Source organism: Chamaea fasciata, unplaced genomic scaffold (assembly GCF_029207755.1).
Source record: "Chamaea fasciata isolate MVZ Bird 193981 ecotype frontalis unplaced genomic scaffold, bChaFas1.0.hap1 SCAF_9, whole genome shotgun sequence".
Lineage (NCBI taxonomy): Eukaryota > Metazoa > Chordata > Aves > Passeriformes > Sylviidae > Chamaea > Chamaea fasciata.
In genome coordinates this window covers 5747347-5766369 of record NW_027094094.1, presented here as the reverse complement: position 1 = coordinate 5766369, position 19023 = coordinate 5747347, and the positions used below count along the sequence as shown (strand labels likewise).

The window sequence follows — 19023 nt, the reverse complement described above, 5'->3', positions numbered from 1 at the left end:
GAAGCCAAACAAAATCACATGTGAAGGTCACAGTTTTCCCCTTCTTCTTTCACCACAGTGAAAGTCTTCCTTCCTTCCCTCGAAAGCAAAACAAAAGCAAATGAGAACCTTCTTATGAAGTGGGGAAGGACAGTGCCATGAGTTGAATGATGTCAAGATGGCCAAAGACTTTCTATAGTAAGTCTTAGATTAGCCACAAATCCAAGTGCAACAGGCCAAAACTCCTTAAAACTCCTTTTAATTCCACGTGTATAAAAAAGCAAAGTCACTTCCCAGTGAACTCAGTAGAGCTGCTCCAAATTTACTACGGTATAATTCAAAGTAATGTGGAAAAGGAATGTATAAACAAGGTCTTATTCAGGCTGGCTTGTGACAAATGGTGACATTTTCTTCTTGGAATAAAACCTGTCAAAATCATGTAATTAAGCAGAGAACGCCTTTGCTGAGCAGAATTTATTTTCAAACACCAAAAAACATCCTACACAAAGTAAATCTGTGTTCTTCTTGTTTTCCAAAAGTCTCATTTCCAGCATGACTTACATTCCCCCTTGGAAGACTTCCTGAGCTGGGCTGCCTTAACCATGAAACAACTGAAATAATCCAAAATGTGTGCAGCAGTAAGGGGTTGTTGGGGCAATATTGCAGTCTTGCTTCCCGCCCGGCTCTTTCTGCATTCCTGTTCTGCCTGTGTGTTCACAAAAGGTAAATACTTTTCCAAAGGTATTACACTTTGGAGCAAGATAAGCCAACCCTTGAAGAGATGCACCTGCAGTTGTTCACAGGCTGCTCCAAAGTGTGTTACAACTTCTTTGCAAAGAAAACAAATCACTCAGAAGCGTGCTCACACTGTGAAACAGCCCAGGGAAGATTTGGGAGTTGTTTTTAAATAAAAGCTGCTAGCACAGCAGCTGCCGTTGAGGGGTGGGATTGTTCATTCTGGGTACAGCTGCCTTCTGCTGCCTCCACAGCTCTGGAGCTGCTGTTAACAGCTCTCACTGCACAGAGGACCCTGAAACTCCATAGCTCAGTCCCCCAAGTCAGCAGGATGCCCGAGAGCCTGCAGAGAACAGCAGCTTCCATTACTTCCAAACACTCAATCAGCAAAATGACCCAAATCCCTCACAAGCTGCAGAAATGAGAAGCCACAAAAACACAGGCAAAAAAAAAAAAAAAACGTGCAAAACCTCCCCTTCAGTGGGAAGAGGAGGTTACATCCCACGTTCAGGTGTAGGGACTGAGCTTTTCCCAAAAAAAGCGCATCCCCACAAGGCCCAGCTAGGAATGTGCCTACAATAGCATGGAAATAATAATACACCAATATTCTGATTCCAATAACAACATTGGAAAACGCTGAGTTTGCCAAAGCTGATTCATGTGTCTGAGGGAGGGGGGGAACAAAAGGTGGTTTTGACACATCTTGCTCCTGCCTCCTGTTTTTCTCTACTTCTTTGAATTTCAAAATTCAAATGCTATAATTGGAGTTGAGTGAAAAACAGAACTTGTGTCATATGAGAAACTGACATTCTGGCATGTTTTTCCATTGAATGAGAACCAAAAAGAAATCAAAATTTCTCATGAAACGACAATCCAAAAAAATCCCATTTTGAACCTGTCCATATTGATACATTTTAAAATTTTGTTTTGAGAACATCAAAGCAATGTAACAAATTAAATCCTGCCAAAGTATATCAACATTTTGTGTGAAAAATCCAAACAAACACAGAAACAAGGATTGTACCTTTCCAAAGCCAAACAAAAATGTGACTCGCTTGCAAATATCTGTGCGATTGACACCTCTCAGTAAGACATTCTGATTTTGATGAAATTTCATTTCCTGACAGAAAATTGTCCCATCAGAAATTTTAATGAGCTTTCCTTCAATACAAACACGTCTGTGTTACTCATGCCTACGAGAAAATGTCACTTGGTAATATTTTGCTTGGTTAGGTGCCTCCCCATTAGGATGAGGATATTACACTGAGTCTGCCTTGGTCCCTTCACATTCCCCCCTCCCCATGCACAGCATGCACATCTATCATCTGATTAAAAACATTATTTATCTTTATATAAAAACACATATTTCCTAACAAGCCGAGACATTTGTAAATAACTTATAATACTGCAGCCGAGTGCTAAACATCATGATTTAGGATGAAAGAAGAAACCTTTCTGATCATTGTCCTTTAGTATTTCAAAGCCCATTTTTCATGTTTATTTGCTGTCAGTGGCGATAAATGATTGCCTTGCTGTATTGCATTTCCTCTGCAGTGGCGAGTTGTTTGCAAAAGGAATGGAGGACAAGCTGTCACATCAAAGAGAAAAGACTGAAACCCACCAGGAGGTGAAGCAGGGGTTTATTGTCTTTTGCCCTGGGTTTTGACAGTTAATTAGCTCTCATCCAATTTATGCTTGTGTGGCAGCTACACCAGGGTCACCAGCAACAACTCCAAGGTGAGGCCAACGCAGAGGATGCGAGACAGGAAAACTTGTGACAGAGCCCCAGCCAAGCAAAGGGCTTCATCCCTCACCCCCAGCCACAATCCATGGGCTCGTTCCCTAATGAAGCCTTTGACTTGTTTGTTTTTCTCCCCTCACCACCCCGAGGACTCTTTCAACAGCTTTGGGCTCTGAGGAATTGCCAGAGCGGCTGCTAAATTGAGCAGTCAGAGCAGCAGCATCTGTGGAAAAACGCTGCCCCTTCAACTTTCTTTTGTGTCAGCAGCCTTGGGCAGAGGAAGAGGAGGAAGATGACAGTGAGGAGGTGGTAATGAAGAGCTTCACTGAGATGCTCCGCAGGGCTGGACTTCACTGTCTGCTCTTCAGGGCCTTTCAGGACCTCGCTCACGTCTTCTGGCACCCAAAGAATTTTAAGGCTTGGCAAAGCAAATGTTCTTTCCCCTCTTATTACCTGTTGCTCTCTCTGCTGCTTTGGTGGGTTTTGTCACCTGCACACATTTTACCTCCTCTGCCAGTTTGGAACCCCGAGTGCAGGGAGAAAGCAGAGCCCCAGGTGTTGTCCTGGGGCAGGAGGACAAAAGCAGGATTTTCACATCATGGGATAAACCTTTGATCAAACCACGTCTCAGCTGCAATAAATGCTGGAAGAGTGCCGCCCTGCTTGATTCCTAGTGAAAAGCAGCAAGGTTTCACCCCTGAAAAAAGGCTCTGGATCAATTTAGAGGTGAGGTGGATGTCTCAGGGGAATATGACAGACAGTAGCACCAGAAAAAGAATTGGAAATGAGATGCAAATTCACTCTATGTTAAACACCCACTGAATGGGAATTTCTAGGCATAACTGAACCAGTCAAGGATCAGACTGGAGAGCCAGCCTTGGATACTACAGAGCTCTTTGGCAATGTCCAAGATGTGCCCCATTTCCAAGTGAAACCTTCATACATTGTAGGAAGCACCTGTTGCCTCAAAAAAAAATTTCGTTTTCAGAATTACCTGTTCAGACCTTACCCAAGCAGAGGAAGGCAGTTTCTAGGCACACAGGAAGCATCTTTCCTGCAGAGACACTCCTGAAGAGTCAGCCTCATTTAGCCACATTAAATATGGAAAGCACTGCACTAAAACAGCACTGGCACAATATCCAGCTTCCTCTCTCAATATCCCAGCTACCCTGCAGCTGGATCCTGATGAGATCCAGGGGCTGGATCAGGGCTTCCCATTCCATGCTGCCATGATGGGATGCTGGATGCGCATCCCACCAACGATGCCACAGCCCTTTGTGTTCTCTTTGTGAAAGACATTGAAAAGTCGCCAGTAAATTGAAAGTCTGAAGCACACAGTTATCCAGCGTTCTATATTGAAGTCAGTTCTGGAAAAATCTTTCCTGAGGGAGTCGGTCAATTACCGGAACCACCCCAAACAGCCCTCTACTCACAAAAGCTGGAGCAGCTTGGGATTTAAGCACTAGTGAGATGCAGCAACAAGCTCACATGAGTCACCTGCAGGAACTGAGCTTGGAAGTCTCACTCTGGGAGATTCCAGCTGAGAATAAAGGGCCAATCCCCAAACACTGGGCCGGGAACAGAAGGGAGCCAACACCTTTCCCAAACCCACTTGGAAGTACCGATAGAGTCACCCTCTCAAATCGCTGAATCACAGAATTCAGAATTATTTGAGTTGGAAGGGACATCAAAGGGCATCTATTCCAAACCCCTTGCCATGGACAGGGACTGCTACCACCTCACTGTGTTGCTCAGAGACTCATCCAACCCGGCCTTGAACAGTTCCAGGAATCCAAAGCACAAACACCTCTTTCCTCTGATGACGAGAAGCTGAGACCCACCTCTTCTGAACACCTACAGCTAGGTGTGACGATTCTAGCTGCTGCAGCCCACTCCTAATATCATCTGAAATCCCCTTCCACTCTGCAAACCCCCACTGCTCTCTTAATGAAGGATGGATGTGAATGCAGCTTGTATGAACGTCGTCTCATGAGACGCACGCAGCCAGCTAAACAACAGACTAAACTTAGTGCGTGGGCTTGTGGCTTTGTGTTTCTCTCAGCTGTGAGTCATTGTGTGGGGTAGGAAACTGCCTTCCTCCCCCAAAATATCATGGAAAGTAAGCAACGCCTCATGTTACAGTCCGAGAGGCTCTGCACAGCAGGGGCCGGGACTGTGTTGCTCACAGGGAGCGTGGAGGCTTGGCAACACCGCAGCCAGATCTGTCAGTGACGTTTCACACAGGCCATTGAGCAACCAGCAGAGGAAAATCATTTCAGCCAGTCTTGATGCAGCGAGGTTCAGATAAGAAAGAGGATAAAGACCCTTTCAATTCAAGGTCACTTACCTCCTTTCTCTTCCTTGAGAGCTTCTTTCCAATCTCCTCCCTTGCTGCCGTGAGCACTCTGTGCAGCACAGGTCCTTCCCCTGGGGTGATGTGATGTGAGACTGCTGCCTGGGAAGGCTGCCAGCTGGACAAGGCGAGCAAGCACCTCTTGCAGATGAGCAATGAATCCAAGCAAGCTTTTCCTCAGCACAAATTTGGAAGTTTGAGAGCTGGAGCATGCACGCTAAACACTTCCCAGATTTAACAAATTTGCATGGGCAAATGTTCAGTGATGCAGCTCAGGACTCCTCACCCTCACAAACAGGCACATCAGGTACCCTGGTGAGTGCTACCTGAGCATGTCCCAGTGAAACACCAGGAGCTGCTGCACTGCTCTAACTCAGGCACTGCAAAAGTTTTGCAGCAGGAACATTAAAAAAAAAAAAAAGGTGCCGAATAGTCAACTCAAAGGGGAGGCAAGTCAGAAACCCTGACTATGATTCTTTGGTTTCAATCAGGAGATGGTTTTCACCTGTAGGTGCTTGTCTCCATCAAGGAGACAAGTTCCTTCATACCTGCTCCAGGATGTAATTCACAAACAGGAAGAGGTAGCCACCAGGGAGAGGTAAGAATTATGCACATATGCAGATTGACAGCAGTTTTCTGCATATTACTGCATAAAACCTGTTGTCCACCTTGGGACAGTGACCAGGGCTGCAAAACACAGGCCCTTGTGTGCCCTCCCTGACCCAGCAGTTAATAACGCAGTGCAAGGAGTCAGGAGAGTCCCAGATGCCATGACAAGGCAGGTGCCAGGCTCTGCAGGAGAGAGTCCCAATCACACAGTGCAGGAGAAGGACTGAGTCTTGTCCAAAGCCTTGCAGGACCAGGCTTTTTTCTTAGATGTTTTTGGCACTAAATTCCCCCAGCCCATACCTGTGAGAAGCACCAAACACTCTTCCACTGTCTCTCACTGAGGATTATCAGCATTTTTTTAGGTTTACAGAGGCTGCCTGGGCCGGGCAGAAGCTTGAGACTGATCACAGCACTTAACCACCCTCTTCCCTAAAAAGCTTTTTGAAGAACCTGAATGTACAGAATAGGCAAGACCCCAGCACACAATGACCTGCTTTAAATGTCTCTTTGCCTTTGGGAAAAACACAGTGAGGCTTTTGAGAACGAATTATAGAAGGTAAAACTTCTAAAGGAAGATCAATAGTTGGACATCCTTTCCTTTTACAAAACCGTACTGACATTTTTGACATGTGCCTGTGTATCTTTTGTCAGTGGAGCTGTGAGACTCATGAGAGAGGGTTGAGGGGGATTTTGTGCTACCCTCAACCTAATATTTTTTATGAACATCGCTTTTCATTTCTGACTGCACTGCAAATCCATTATGGATAAGGAAAGCAGTCCTGAAACACAATTAAGAGATGGAGTCATGAGGTTGTAGCCTTGCAGCTATGAAGCAATGACCTCAGCAGAAGGAACAGATAGAAGATACACTAATCCCTATTAAAGGGGGAAGCTGGCAAATGATGCTTTTTAAATCATTCACATCTGCAGCACGCTGAGCAGAGGGTGCATGAGGCTGCAGGAGAGCTGATGTAGCTGTGCCAATGGATTTCTCTGCTCCCTGGGGCTCAAGAGGCACCCTGCTAGCAGAGACACCGGAGGGCTGGATGAGCGCTGCGTGTCTAAACAAGCACACAAACACAGAGAGATTTTGGTCTCATCGCCCAGGGACTGCAGGAGCTTTCTGCTGGGGGCCTCCCTGCTGACACAGAGCAGCCTGGTTCTCACAGACCAGGCACAGCTTCATGTTCAGGCTGGCACAGCTCCAAAGAGATGCTTTATTAAAAAGTTTTTTTCCCAAGCCTTTACTCCTACCCACGTCTTTAGTGCTGCAGGGGAGCTCAGAGCCCCCGCCAGTTCTCAAGGACCCTCTGCACACAAGTTACAACACAAGATCATCGAGGGCACTTTTCTGGCAGGTTCTTCTCCCTCCCCTCACCCAATTTCAAAGCTTTCCACCAAGTGCAAAGCTTTTGGCTTTGAGTGGTCAATGGAAAACAAACAAACAAACAAACAAACAATGCAACCTGAGGGAGGAAGAGATGTCAGAAGAGAAGCAGCAGAGCAGGACAAAGTCTCTGCTCACCACAGGTCTGCTGGCAGCCCGGGATTGTGAGGCACAGCTGGAAGGAGAAGTGCCACTGCATAATCACTCAAAGCAGCAGTGTTTCTTTTAGAGGCATTCAGATGCCTGGGCATCCCACCGAGTCTCCAAATAAATAATATTTGATTGTGACAAGTACCTAGCATGCTTCTGAATGCAGCAAGAAAATAATGCACTGACATTATGAAAATATTAGAGAGGCACAGGCCAATCCTACTCATCCTATGAAGAACAAAAGAAAAAAAACTATCCCAAACCCCACACAACTGATTAAATAAAATGTCCTCGCCAGCATTAGCAATCATAAAAAACACTTTTTCTGGCAAGGCTCAAGCTACCTGCAGAGAATTCACTTTCCTTTTCTTCTGACAAGAAGCTCAAGGAATAAAAATGGCATCCATCCCTCTTTCCTCTATATGCTCCGTTCTGCTCCATATGGTGCTGCCTGATAGTAAATGAGAAATTAAAAACATTAGCACCAGCCTCTGCCATCTCCTCCCCCACTGCTTTCTCCCTGCAGTGGCTGCACAAAATCTGCTGGCCCAAGCTGGAGACAAAATCATTTAACTGCTGAGCTCTGGAGTCACATATGAGTTCTCTCTTGTCTCCCTGGTTCATCGATGCCAGTTTTGCCAAGCACTGACTGTCCCTCTGAATTATTTCATCTTGGAAAATAACACTTTTGACAGACTGAAACTCTCCCCATGGATTATTTATTTATTTATTTAAAACTGAAAATAAAGATACAGAGACAATCATAAACCAAAGCTAAAACCTCTGAGTGTGAGATAGGCAGCAGTGAGCTGTAACATTACAGCCCAGTCCTTCAAAAACAGAATTTGTAGAGACATCTTATTTTAAAAAAAAATCAGAGCTAAATTTTCCCAGTAAATTCTAGTCATAACCTGCAACTCCCACTTTGCTTTCTGTTTCAGATCCCTTCAAAACCATCTTCAGCATGTGCAATGTGCAGTCATTTCCTTCACAAAAATATTGTAAAACACCATGCAAACATATTTTTTTTTTAAATAATAATACTTGGGAGGAATTGAATGAAAAGCCCAAGAACTGGGAGAAGTAGGCAGCAGGCACTGAATGAATTTTTATTATTCCTGTAGCACCCAGGGTGGAGGCAGGGGCAGGTACCAGGTGGCTCGGAGGGAGCTGTCCCGCCCCATCACATGCTGTAGGGGTCAAGGCCAAACAGAGGGAGGGGAGGTCAGGGTGAAATGGGCACGGTGACCGTGACAAATCACTCATCACCACGTGCAGACACACCATCTCTATAGATTAACCTCACAGAAGAGCCATTATAATCATCCCACCTTCCTAGGCATCACAGCCTTTTGGAAAGGTTTCAGTACCTTTTGTGAAAGGTTTGCTGAGGGTAATTAAGCTTTGTTATCAGGCTACCACAGTCAACCTCCTCGACCTTCATAGCCCAGGAGCCTGGGGAGATGGAGACCCTGTCCATCACAAAAGTTGCACCACATTTTCAACAAGAGCTTTCAAGAATTGTTGGTTCAATTGCTGCATCAATCTCTGCCTGTTTGTCCATGATCTGAAGCAGCAGCAGCAGGGCAAACCTGACATCTGGCCCTGCTCACACAGTGTTGAGGTTCAGGCTGCCCTTCTGTGTCCCTGTGCAAGGTTTGGGACATTGTTATCATCACCCTCCACGCCAAAATGTTCCCCTCAAGTGGATAAGGCCATGAAGTCCCTTGAGCAGAACTTGCTCCAAAGGCCTGGAGAAATGTGCAAAGGAAAGAGTTACAACAGAATGCAATGTTTCATCCCTTCTGTGAGAAGAAGCTTGCTTCAAATTTAAAAAAAAAAACCCAAAAAAACAACCCACTGATAACTGCCAAAACTGTCTCAGACTTCTTAACTGCCACATCAACAAAATCTATGTCTACAGTTCACTTTGCACGCTTCAGCCCAGCACAAGCCAAGTGCAGGGAAACTGTCTCCTAAAAAGAGACACAGGCTTCATCACTTAGCAAAACCTGTACAACCTGAGCTCTTCCCACTCTCCTCCCTCCCTCCTGCAGCAGCCATGGCAGATATTTCCCATGAAAGGATCATGGAGAACAAGGTGCATGGAGCATGCAAACTGGGGAATAAAAGAGGTGACAGTAGCAAGGAACTAGAGAGAAGAAATTTATGGGTAAAAGTGAGAAGCAGCCTGAAACTGGAAATGGAAAAATCCATGCTGAGCGTGAAGGAACTCTAATCAATGCCGAGAATTACAAGGCAAATCATTTACCTGGAGAACCTAGATAGATATGCCAAAAAAAAACCCAAAAAAGCAAGTGAGAAGACACTTGAAGGGAAATAATTCCCTCTCTAAATAGAAGATTGTTTGTGATACACTCCAATATTCACTCAATCCCTTATAAAAGGCAGAGATTCCTGCCTAGTCAGAAAACATAGCACAGCATAGATCAAAACGTAAGCCCTACCTAGTAAGACTTTGGACAGAAAATCTTTCAACTAGCTGCCAAACCAAAGATTTTTAACTTAAACATATTTTTGTCATATAGACTAAAAGAGAAATCTAGGAACAGGAGAATGCTCCTTCTCACTTGCCTCTCTAGCCTGGAAGGAGAACTCCCATCATGCAACAGATTCAGGTGGAAACATCCCGGGGGAAGGGAGCTTTCATTCCTCTGGTGGAATGCCCCAGAAATGAATCTGGGGATGCTTTCCAGGGTCTTTGATGGTTTATGACCCCTGCCAAAACATGACAGCACAGCCGAGCCAGTTCTGCCCCACCAGAAGGGATGAACACCCTCAGGCCGAGGTGTGAGTGTGACCTTCCCCGGGGAAGTGTAGCAGAGGACAATTGGCAAGACAAAAATATTCTTACCTGGCTCAAAGCCCGGCTTGTACCCCCGGGGGTGGGTGTTCAGCCCCTCTGTCCTACGGGCATCACCACCACACCTCCAAAACCTCACCTGCTGCCCCTCGGGGGCTGCGAAGAACCCACAAATGGGCGACTGAGTCCTTAACCATCAACATTCCAGTCTCTCACAGAGGTACATCCCAACACTGTTTCCCTCCCCACCTTCCAGCGTGGTGGCTCTCAGGGAAATGTACGCTCAGGGAAATTGGCTGCACAGGGAAAAGCAGCCAATAAAACCAGGGCCAAAACCAGAGATGAGATGTTCTTCCTGGGGGAGCAGGGGAGAAAATCAGCTGCGGGATGAAGCCAGGCTGCAAAAAAAAAAAGGGTAATTCCTTTTGGATCTGCAATGCAACTCCTTCCAGACAACAGTTTGCCTGCTCAGATACGCGATGTACCAACCTAACCTTTTGTGTTGTGCTGAAATTAAAGTGTTACAAGCAGAGCCTGTGCAAACCTGACACGCACAGAAAGGCAGGCAGAGCCCATCCCTCCCAAATCCAGGCACTGAACCCTGCCATGGCCTGAGCCCCAGGCCTGCAGAGCCACTGGCACATGTCCCCGGGGCTTTCCCAGGCCTTTGAGGCTGCTCAGCCAAGTGGAGATGCTGTCTGTGAGCCCCAGCGTTGCTTTGGTTGCTCTGTTTGAAGGTGTCTGTAGGCTTGGGGCCCAGTGCTAATGCAGCACAGGGGCAGGAACAGCTCTGAGGGAAGCTTAAGACCAGGATAAACAACTTATTACGGGTAATGATTTTCTCAGTATTTCAACCAATGCAGTGCCAGTCACCCAAAGGCAGGGCTGTGAGTCTCAGCATCAGCACAGGCATAACACGAAGTGCTTTTCAAGGTCTGCCTTCCTGCTATACTGCTTTATATTGTATCATAAAAAAATGGCTGAATGGTAGTTCAACAAGCCAGGACTTTATTCACAGACCTACTGTGTTACTGATGCACATGAGGTCAAGAAATACAAACAGAGCAGATAATTACAAGGGAAGTGTGTGGTGCTGAGCAAACACATCAGGCATGGGAGGATTTTCTGCTCTGGAAAGGTAGAGAAATTGCATTTACAGAACTACCTGGTGTTGGTTTGAGCATTCATGAAAAACCAAGGACTTGCAGATTTACAAATACAAGATCACCAGCCCGTAGTATTGCAGTTCCTCTTTTAGGGTTTGAAAACAGGGCTCTGCATAGACCAAACTCACCGGTGGCATAACAAAATGCAGACAGCCCTTAGCAGAGCTGCCCCCTTGTTTCCTAGGAAAATGAGATATCAGGGACAGCCCTTGGAGATTAACGGATCACATTCATTGCTAGAAGAGATGGAGAGAAATGCTTTGCATCTTCACCAGCAGAAAACATCAGGCTTTGCTGTCTTGTTTTACACCCTGGAAAGTAGAGCACGGATACTTCCCACTTGGAAAAAGCTCAGTTGCCCTCTCTGCTGGGAGGAAAATCCTTACTTTGACACAGAAGCAAAATATCAAAAGCTTTTCATTCAGCTTGCCTTAGTCATGAGTTCTGCTCGCTCCTGTGTCATTTCAAGATCCATTTAAATTCTGTGTTTCACTTTCCCCTCAGAAGCTGGCAGCAGCCCACCTGTTTTGGGTGCACCTTTGTGAGTGAGGGTGTGGTAGACAAACAGAGCATTCTTGCTCATAAGAGACCCTGTCCTGTGGCATCAGGCAGGGTTCAGATGCTGCAGAAGACACACAATCCTCATAATTCACCTCGTCAGCAGAGAAATGCTATGCCATTGACAAAACCCCTACATAAACACCCAGATGGTAATATGATTATGCCCTGAGGAAAAAAAGATTGATAGCCCTGGTGATTTTACTGTGCAATAACCACAGAAGCTGTCTTTGTCCACGTAGTTCTCTAATCCTTTCCTGAAACATTAGTAAATACCCTTGCCTGATAAAGGTGAGCTCTCCAAGTTAATAACACGTCACAGAAAGAGCGAGCTAAAACCTCTGTGTTCAGCTGGAAGCTGTAACCCTTCTGCTCACTAATGAAGCTGCAGACACCAGAGATATTTTTAGGATGCCTGCAAACCTCATCATAATCCACAACAAAAAGTTCAGCTACAATAGGAAGACACGGAACGTTACAGAAAAATAAAAAGTAAATTATTTCCCAGTGTTACTAAAATATCCAAACAACCAACACAAAAAAAAGCCTTACCTGACATAAGGCAGAAATCTAAACAAATATTCTTCAGTGTTGTAATTCCTGGAACAAAATTTATTAGCAAATTTAAATTAATTCTGCTCCAGGCATTAGGATACACTATCAGTTACTCCCTTACCCTCCACCCCCCGGGAAATATTTCCCTATTGCTGTCAGTCAACTGCTTGAATGCTTGGAGTTTACCAGCTGCATAACATATATTGATTTTTGATGAATGACATCTCTCTCTGGGCCATTACGGTTTTGTTTTCAAACCTTATTTAATTGTTCGCCTATTTTTCAGTAGAATAAATGCAAAGTGTTTATTCTCCAAAGGCTGTAAACAGAGATCTCAGGTCTAGTTTCTATGACAACCTCACTTGATACAGCAAACCTAGATTATCTCTAATGACAGACATGAAGTTTAAATTGCACATTCTGCACAAACAGTGCACTGTTGACCTTTTATTGAAAAATGGAATATAGCGTGATTAGCATAATGTGCTATGTGAAAGGAAAAATTGTGGAATAATGCAGATTGTACTTTAATCATAACTACAGTGCTAATCTCTAGCAAACTGTTTGCCAGAACACGAAGCTTAAAGAATTAGGATTTTCCCAGGCACCATTTTCAAATTCTGTTAGATAGTAATGCTATCACATTAAATAGTTATCAGATAACACTTGCTGCTCCTGCTATTTCTCTCCCAGCTCGGTTTTTAACAGGGGAGCAGAAGTGGATAAGCTTATGTAGAAGTATGATACAAAAATTCCAGCTATGAGAACTATTTTTAAACCTCCTGAAGGCATTCTTTTCTCATGCTTACAAATTCGTTTGGAAGTGAGAGCCAAAAGACACAGTCCTTACTGTCGGGTGCTGTCTTCCAAAACCTGCATGTTTTCCTAGGAGGGAAATTTGCATGTATGTTAGTGAATAAATCCCAGCTCATCCACAGAGACAGAAGCTGCAGGAGACATTCTGCTTTGCAAGAGCAGAGAGGGAAAACATCCTGCCTTCATATTCAGCAAGTTTTGGCAGGCTTTGATTTTGCCAGCTTCGATTTGTTGTTGTTCACAGAAATGTCTGCAGCAGTTTACAAAATGTGAATTCTTTGGGGAGTTTGATGCATGAATTGAGGTTCCCCCTGGAGCTGAAAGAGTCACATGCTGCTGTAAGGGGACAGCAGGCTGTTAAATCTGGCTTCCCTCTGTAGAATACTTTCATTTCTTTTAAACTTTCATGAAACAATTGGACACATTTCTATTTACTGGATGATATTTCAGCTCACTAGTATTCAGCATAATCAGTGAATAGTCTGGAGACAACCAAGCAAACAAAACCCTAATTAATATCAAAATACAGTTTTAGATGGTAGAACGGAGAGGTTAATGAATTGGGAATGAGGCAGAAAAACTTCCATCTCTGCAGTACCCAAAAGTAATGCCAAGTTGCTATTGTTTTCTTTCCTGCATTTATAGAAAATATTTAAAGTGGCAAAGGCAGAGGAAAATTATAAAAATAGTTCTCCCTTGTGTAGTAGGAAGTGTTGGGTTATTCAAACCTGGTCACAAACACTGAAGAGTCACAGGCACTCAGCTACCACCCTTTTTCTTCCAGAGGATGATATTCAGCAACTAGATCTTACTAACATCACATCAAAGTGGTCTCTTCATTCTCCCCATTCAGCAAACAAGCTAAAAATGATATTCAGGTGCTTGTCTACAGAGCAATGCCATTAGAGGAAACCTATTCCCTCATTTCTCTCTCACTCTAATGGATTTATGCCATTAATCCTGTCAGCTGAGTTGTTTTTAACCAGCAGTTAAGGCAGCAGCATTAATAAAGGATTTTTTTTTCGTCCAGGCAACCCCCAGTGTACTAGTGCTCTATGCAGCTATTCACCACCATTGCCATTCTCTGCATATCAAGATATCTCTAGTTCTCAGTGTTTTCCATTTGGCAGTTTTACATTTTTCTTAACAAGCATTGCCTTCCACTACAGCAGCTGACAGGAAGGAATCAATTAATTTAAAAGGCATCTACTCGCTTCCACACGGAATTATTATACTTGTAAATTGTAATCCTGTCATTTGATACATCAGATAGCGAACTGTGTGTTTGGGAAGGTGATGTGTCCCACGCTTAGGTATTTTTAAACCCTTCAACGCTGCCCGAACTCGTCCAGTGAAATTTAAACTTCACTGCCTCATGTGATGGCAAAGAGCATTTTTGGTGCTGCTCACCTTGTGGGTTATGGGACAGAGGCCACGTTGACCACATCTGCACAGGCATTTAAAGGTTATCACACGTTTTATAAATCTAAAAAAAAATCAAGGTAAATATTGACAAAACATTGGCAGCAGAAGCCAACGTGTCTGAACAGTGATGTTACAGGCAGCCTCCCTACCTACTGCTGTGTCTAAACACAAACAAATTACTGCTTTAAAAGACAATTTAAATCATAAACCTATTTAAAGACAAGCTCTCACCACTAGCCTCTCTGTCAGACAAGTACATTCCATGGATATTTGCTTCCACAGGTCAGAAGAAGAGAAATTCTTCCTTTTTCTTCTGGCATATTCCTTCACTTTCCCTTGTAATACTTTCAGTTAGGATTCTGACTGGTTTTGGTACCTCCAGTTAATTCTTCTCCTCTGTTTCACAGTTCCTTCAGGCACAGTTTGCATAGCTCTAGTCACTTGTACAAATATTTAAAACCAGCAAGACAAACCAAGCATAACAAATCCAGAAATAAAGCAACTCCCACAGAAGCTCATGTTTGAAATATCCCAAACCTCCCTCCAGACAGCCTCTCCTGTCTGTCTAAGGTGGGACCTGATGGTGCTGTGGGCAGTAAGGACCAAAGAGCCAAAGTCCTGGCAGTTTCTGCATTCCCACCTTGGACCCTCTGTTGCTGAGCCTTTCCAGCCTGTTCTGTGACCCTGGAAGGGCTGCAGCTCCTGCAGGCTGGGTGCAGGTGCAGAATTAGAGACGGAGAAGGTGAATTTGTCAGTCTCATACTCATCACACAGAAGAGTCTGGACAGCAGACACAGACATTTCCAACCTCACCATGGAGCTGGCATGGTCAGGAATCACCACCCCCCTCTGTTGTCCCACGTTTTCAACAAAGCTGGGATATGGCTGCCCTGGCAAAGTGGATGAAACCGTTCAACTGGGCAAGAAAAACAAAAATTACCGACAAATCTAATTACATTTTGCCATCAAAAGCAAAACACGCTGTTTAGAACACAGAAAATTCATGCTGGCTGCTACAATCACCTTCCTGCAGTAAGTAAACATCTCCTACAACAAGTCAGACAGCTGAAATACCGTTTGTTTTGCCATGAACTTTTAGCCCCATAGCTCAGCCAAGCATCCACATTTTTGTTTTTTTCCCTCTGAAACAGAACCAGCTCTGTGAGATGCCAGACAGCTAGGAGAGCACTCCAGGCTGGAAACAAAAAAGATGCTATTGTCTTGGGACTGCCAGAGTCATTGTACCCACCTATACTCATCCCACCACTTCTGCAAGGCTGACAAAACAGTTACGGAGAACTCCTCCACCCACTGCTGCTTCACAAGGCTGCAAATCAGAGCTGCAGCTGGAATAAGGCAAGCGGCAGAAAGGAAGCATAAGATGCTCAGTTGCTGCTGTAAAGACCAGAACCAGAAGTCCCAAACAGATCTAAGAATCCAAACTGTGTTTACCCACATTTTTATATAGACACAGGTAGCTCATTCCGCAGCTGGAACTGGTTTGCCGTTCACTTAGAAATATTCCCAGTCCTCCCCAGCATGGGAAGCTGGGATACCCAAAGGGCCACCAAACCTTTAGCTCCCAGCCATCGATACCTGAGAGACACCCCTTTGAAATCCCAGTGAGCACAGGGATGGCTCTCAAATGGCACCCAAATGTTTCCTGGGGCTCCAAAATAAAACATCCTGCAATGCAAGTTCTGTAGTTAATGTATGCTATTGCTCTACAGACCAGTCAGCATGCTGTACTCTCTACCTCTGTGTTCTTTGATCCAAGTGCAAACTAGATTTTTGTAAGTAAAAATTAAGTTGATGTATACAGTTACATTTTTTAAAGAGACTTCTAATTTTAAAGAAAAAGGTTTTAATTAAAAAAAAAAGGTTCTACCCTTCACAACAGATTCTGCTTCCCCCATTTGTTGGCACTGTCTTCAAATACTCTTGTAATGGGTAAGGGCTGTTCAAGACCTCCAGCATCTTTCATTGCAACCTCTGAGATGCATGTGTTGGATCAAGGGTTGTTGGGAAACTGCTCTCCCCTCCATGGAGGAGATTCTTAGCCAGGTCAAGAGAAGCATGAGGGCTAGGTTTCTTAAAAAAAAAAAAAAAAATTTTTTTAAAAAATATATATATATAATTCTTCAAATCTTTATCTGCTCTAGCCCCTTTCTTGTTTTCCAGCAGGGTGATGAGTTGACACAACACCATAAATGAGTGGATGTGAGCAGACAGAGCAGTCCCCAGCTGGGTGATGTCGTGCAGTTTGGATGGCTCCCACTTGTGCTGCCTTCCTGCTATGTATTGATGGATTGCAGAAGGATTTGAGAATTATATCATTATACAGGGAATGTATAATGTGAAAAACAAGATGAGAGTCAAACTGCCAGGCATGATAGGAATGTTAGGCAAAGGTGTCTGTAAACTTCTGCTGACCCCTTACACCAACTGGGTCGAGAGCTCTTCTATTAATGCTAATGCTTTTCATATTAGTGCTCACATAAAGAAATCCTGCTGACTGCTGGGGTCAGGGAGTTCACAAGATGTGTTGGCCACATCAGCACTACACTGATGATTGTTTCTGACATGACCCCACAGCTAATGAAGGGCCATTTGTGGGGGAATTGCTTTTCACACAGAAAGGTCTGTGATGAAGGCATGAACCACATCTGGAGCAGGACAGGCTGCTGTTTGTGTGATGCAGGAATGAAAGAGATCTCCACCCCACTGAGACACGGTGTGGCTGTGCCAGTGACATGTGCCCCTGGGTTTCTTCTTCCCACTCCTGTCACTTAATTTTCCCTTGCACAAAGCACTGCTCCCGCTCCTCGTTGCTAGATGACCAACACCCCTCTATTTAGGATCCTTCCCATCAAGTACTCCACCAGTAAAACTGGACTTTTTGAAGCACAGGTCAATGCTACAGCTCAGCATTTCTCAGCCAACCAAATATCCTGTGTGTCTTTCCTTTGGGGCCCAGCCAACAGGCTTTTCAAAGGATAAAAGGCTCAGATGCACCCCAGGACAGGGATGGCAGCAGCAGGGAGTACAAAGGGCTCACCAAGTACTCCCAACCTGTTGTGTCGCTGTGTGATCCTGTGTTAGGCAACATTTCCACTTCCTTTGGCAGAAATCTGCTCCTGTGCTTGCCTGGGCTTGAATCTATCCCAGAAGAGCAGTCTGGAGAGGGCTTTAGGAGGTCATCCAGAAGGGAACACCAGCACTCATGAGAGATGTGTCTCTAACCTTTTCTAAAATCACTCTCTGAAGGTTCCCCAAGAAACTGGGCTTGAGAAGCCACCCTTTGTGTCACTGTAAATCAAGATATCCTCTATTGCTTTGTCTCTGCAGGATCTCAGGAACATCCTTCACTTCATGTAAATGATCCCGTTTTGCGATAGCCTGGAGGCTCTCTTCCCTAACAGATAACACCTTATCTGTTTACAAAAGACTGTCAGAGATTTGCATGTTTAATTTGTGAGTGAATAATGGCTTCATTACCTGATAGGAGGGGCTACATGTATTATGGGGGATTGCAGAATTATGGGGAGTTGAATAATTTTCACACTGAGGAGAACAAGTTACCATAATAATGTATGAGTATATAGGCATTACATGATTCTGAGGAGGAAGGGACTGCATGCAAACCTACAGACTCAGCCAAGGAGAAAATCTAGAGATCATAAGCGAGGAACAGTCATGCTGAGAAATTTCCCTTCATCACCTTGAAAAGGACCAGCTGGGAGAAAATAATTCCATGGTATGAAAAATGTCAAGATGTCAGATATTCCTTTTCATCCCTCAGAGCAGGGTGAGGCTGTGTCTTTCTCAGCAAGCCTTTTCTGTTGGATCTGTTGTTCTTTGCACAAATCTGGTATCGTGTCAAGGAAAGAACAGCAGTAAAACCCAGGCTCAGGATCTCCACCACACCAGAGACCTGCAAAGCCTTGGGTTCTTCTGTTGGAGCTGTTTTACTCTCTGGTACAGGAGGAATATGCAATAAAAAGCTCTTTTTAAAGTTTAAAAAAAAAAAAAAAACAAACAACCTTTTCCACAGAAGGTTTTAACTTTCATGAGCCATTGCTCCCCAGCACAAATGCATTTAGTCAACATTCCCAGCTGCATCATTAGCTTCCCACTCAGGTGGGAAGGAGGGGGAATGAGGCAAAGGTTCACAGCTGTGTTACTGAGCTGGTAGGGTTGCCATGGAAAACAGAACTCCAAAAAGCAGCAGAGGACAAAGAATTTGAGGTCAACGTTCAGCCTCAGCACCTTTCCCTGGTCTCTCTCACGAGGTCACTTTTTCTTCACAGTACAAGTGGCAGAGCTTTCTCCTGCAAACACCTACAGCTCTGCCCCCAGCCACCAGCAGGGATGGAATCAGTCAGGAGGACATGGACCATTCCTCTTCAGGAAAACCAGTTGCAGCTGACAAAGTGCGAAAGTTTTTAACAAGAGCTGAGCTGCTGCCTCAACCCAGGACTGGCACATTAAAAACAGGAGGCCGTGTCCAAAAGCTTATCTCTTTCATTCAGCTGTATCAACTGGCCTAAAAAGACATATCTCTCCTTCCAGCTCCCCCCATGGAAATGGGAGTCATTTATCAAGAAGGACTTTTCCCTGAGCTGCCTTGACCTTTTCTGTTTGATGCTCCTTTTTCACTGTGATCTTTACACATTCAGGGGAGAGTCACACAGACTAATTTTAAATGCATCATAAGGTTACATG

At 44.5% G+C, this 19023-nt stretch overlaps 1 long non-coding RNA gene across 1 annotated transcript; it reads right to left on the bottom strand.

The window, feature by feature from the left end:
• Positions 1–7665: 7665 nt before the first annotated feature.
• On the bottom strand, positions 7666–14699 carry LOC136293625 (uncharacterized). The gene is made up of 6 exons (XR_010722197.1): positions 14530–14699; positions 14284–14359; positions 12867–12942; positions 12055–12102; positions 9830–10176; positions 7666–8705 (listed from the first exon to the last, which is right to left on the bottom strand). It is a non-coding gene; the product is annotated as an uncharacterized lncRNA (long non-coding RNA).
• Between the last annotated feature and the right edge of the window lie 4324 nt (positions 14700–19023).